Below are 3,481 nucleotides of genomic sequence, written 5' to 3'. Positions count from 1 at the left end.
CCTGCACTTTAGAGTAACTTCCAAGTAGCTGTGCTTGTGGTCAACCAATCAGCAAGCTATCACTGTAAGTGCCTTCCGATGTCACGCCTCAGTGGGCGGGGCCGCACAACTAAGCCTCGTTCCGATCGCCAATTTAACTGGCACTCCAACTAACAACAGTTGCGAAGTACCGTTGCACTCATGCGCCCTATTAAGCATTCTCTCTCTCTTGTCCTTGGTGCCACGTCCTCATCTCCGCCTGCCTTGCCTGTCCTGCCCGGTCTTCCTGATTCCTGCTCTGATTCATCTGTGTGCCCTGGTGGTCCTGTCTTCCTGTCCTGTGCCTCCTCGTAGGATTGATCTCTCCAGCTTCCAACCCTCTGCCTGCCTTATCGACCACAGCTCATTGCCTGCCCCTTTGGATTTTTCTGTTGTTCGGTGTCCCAATAAACATCTGGGTCTCTTGCATCTGGGTCCAGCTTGCTCTGTTCCTCCCGGGTGTGACACCTGAGTTGTTCGTACTCGAACGCAAAGTACCCAGTCTGGAGTAGAAAGCATTCTAGAACTGCCTCTGAGAAACTACAATGGGCGGCAAGTTCCTGTGGTGTGATCATGACAAAAGTCCCTGGCTCAAGAAAATGTTTCTGGTACCATAAAAAAGTTGCAGTGGTGTAAAAGTGCCTATTGAGCGCATTTGGTGTGACGCAATGAAAAATGATACACAGTTTAGTCCACATAAACTGCTGTGCTCACTGCGTGAAGTGTTTTGAAAAAGTGATGTTGGCATGGAAAAATGCTTGTCAGCAATTGTAAAAACTATCCATGTTGGTAGTGTTTTTGGGTTATTATACCATGTGTGACAAAGTATGCTTGTTAGGGAGAACTTCTGCCAGTGTGTGTTTTATGTATTAAGTATTCTGGTTGCGTTAATGCATTTCGGAGATGAGAGTAACTGTTAAACTGTATATTGGTAATGCAATGCAATGTAAAGTGTGTGAAGTGTTTTGAATAAGTGACTTCAGTGTTGATTATATATATTCTACCCAAACACACTCCTACCAGGGGCGGGTTTATGACCAATGACCGGACTATAAAGGCTGGTGCGGCGCGTGTCTCCATCTCAGCAGAGGAACAACATAACCTCAATCCTCCAAGGAAGATCGGTAACGCAAGAGGTCTGCCTTCTCCTGCACGCAGTCACTGAGAGAACAGCATGGTGAGCACAACTAATTTGGTACCTTTTTATAAACACTGACAGCACATCCGTGATGAAAAAAGTCCAACAGTCACATATGAGAGACATTCTTCGTCATTTATGTGCCCAGTTTAGTAAATGTTAGAAAAGAAGTAAAAATTTCACATTTTTCAAAGTATCTCATAAAACAACTAAAGACCAAATTTCCAGAATTCACTGTCCATTTCTGTTGTTACTGACATGCGATTTCCAATAACCTGAAGTCAGACTTCGTCATCATATGTTACAGTATCGAGAACCAAAACTTACTCAGTCCTCAAGTAATTCAAAGAAGAACTTCCGTTATATCTCTAAAAGTCCGCAGAAGTTTTCTCGAAGACATGTCTCGAGTTTTGGAAATTTCCTCTTTAGTTTGTTTTATGAAATACTTGGAAAGACTGGAAACATTTTTGTAAAATGCTACTAAAGAGGGCAAAAAAAAGTGTAGCTTATGAATTATTATTTTTACTAATATACTGGCACGCAAATATATTATAAATGTGATATTATATATAACAAATATACTGCATTCAAGTGTCTCTGATGTTGTTCCTTTGCATGACATTTTAAATACTAAAACTATTAGTAAGTTTTTAAAGTATTTTGTCACTGTCTGGCTGAGCGTAGTACACTCTATGCTGTACATGGTTCGTTACTGTTTGCTGCAGGTCATGTCTGAGGTTTGGACTGTGGCTCTCCTGACTCTCTTCCTCATTTTCAAAGAAGGGGAAAGTAACTTAAACAACCAAAACCTGCATAACATCATAAATAAAATGAAGCAAAAGTAAGTGGACAAAGCAGACATATCTTATAAAGTTATAAAGATGATAACTCTTCCATTTAGACCTGCACTAAACCCTGAGCATGTGTTGTCTTAACAGTTTGAAACCTAAGATGTTACAGGATGAGATAAGCAAGAGACACAACCCCAAAATGGCAAAGTGAGTACCACATATTTCTGTTAATCCATTTACTAAAAGTTCCTTACAATTTCATTACTGGGGAAAAATGGTCAAATCATCTTACTGGAGTATGGAGAATTTACGGCGTGTTATTTACACAGGGGTGTCCAATACAGCGTGGGTCTCCAGCTCACAAGAGACAACTGTGATTCAGGAGACATGACATCTGTCACAGCTGACTTTGCAAACGTCAGGAATCAAATGGCAAATGAGGGTGTGTTTCATGACGCTGGTGTAACAGCAGCTATTGCAAAGAAAGTGTATAATGATGAAAATGAGCTTATATACACAGATCATGCTGAATATCGAGTTCTCCAAAAACTTAGCGGAAACCAGGCCAAATGTTTGATCATTTTCACTTACTTCAGCCCCTGCTTAGATAAATGTCTTAACGGAAATAATCAATTTAATATAATTTCATTGTTAAGCAATGTTTTTAACCAAGAAGTTGGGTACAAGGCATTTGTTTATGATAGAATTTTCCATAGAGACACTGATAAAAAGAAGTTACACACAATGCTGAGAAAAATAGAATCAGTGCCTGTGTACTGTTGTGACAATAACGGCTGTACACAGTTTGATAGGAATGGAGGCCTGGAACAAAGTTGTCTGACCAAGGAGGATTTTCTTTGAAACATGCATACTTTTTCTACCAGCTGATTCGAGGTGAACGTACACCTGCGCTATGTACATCTTTCTGAGCTCTGCCATGACTTACGCCTGTTCACCTCTTGACGTGGATTATTGCTGTGTATTAAAAACCGTCCTGTGTGAATGTCAATTACATAAAATCTTTGTTTTCAGCATCACATGGTGTCTATTTATTGTTCTGTCTTTGCACACATGCATATTAATTGCCACCTCCTGTTTCCCAGTTTCTTTATGCACACAAATATCATATCTGCAAGCATCACACTCAAAAGTGAACCATTCGCGGACCCCATATATAATGGAAAGAGGGAGCAAGCAAAAAGACAATTTCACCAATAAAAATTACTATTTTGAATATATTGTACATTTGTTATAACACGTATATATTCGGGTTCTTTTACTTTTATGTAATTATACTTCCTTCTGTGTATCCTTTTTCTTAGACTAAGCTAATTTCCCCCTGGGGGATTGATTTAATACAAAGGCACAAGTAAATAACATAGTTAATTTAACCGAAGCACAGTTTAATCTGGTATTTTCTTGATTCGGAATCAATATTTAAAGTTTTTGTTTAGTTATGGTTATTTTATTTCATTTTTCATATTTTATTTCAATTTGCGATAATGCTTCTTGTATTTATAGATTGTTACCAAAA

General features: G+C 39.1%; 1 long non-coding RNA gene across 1 annotated transcript; it reads left to right on the top strand.

Annotated features, from left to right (window-relative positions):
- The first annotated feature begins 1,038 nt into the window (after positions 1-1,038).
- Positions 1,039-2,355, top strand: LOC125751887 (uncharacterized). Its single transcript, XR_007400807.1, has 4 exons — positions 1,039-1,195; positions 1,882-1,997; positions 2,095-2,154; positions 2,277-2,355. It is a non-coding gene; the product is annotated as an uncharacterized LOC125751887 (long non-coding RNA).
- Positions 2,356-3,481: the final 1,126 nt, after the last annotated feature.

The sequence above is a fragment of the Brienomyrus brachyistius genome, chromosome 1 (genome assembly GCF_023856365.1).
Source record: "Brienomyrus brachyistius isolate T26 chromosome 1, BBRACH_0.4, whole genome shotgun sequence".
NCBI lineage: Eukaryota > Metazoa > Chordata > Actinopteri > Osteoglossiformes > Mormyridae > Brienomyrus > Brienomyrus brachyistius.
The sequence above is the reverse complement of the archived record's forward strand: the minus strand, read 5'-3'. Positions and strand labels throughout refer to the sequence as shown.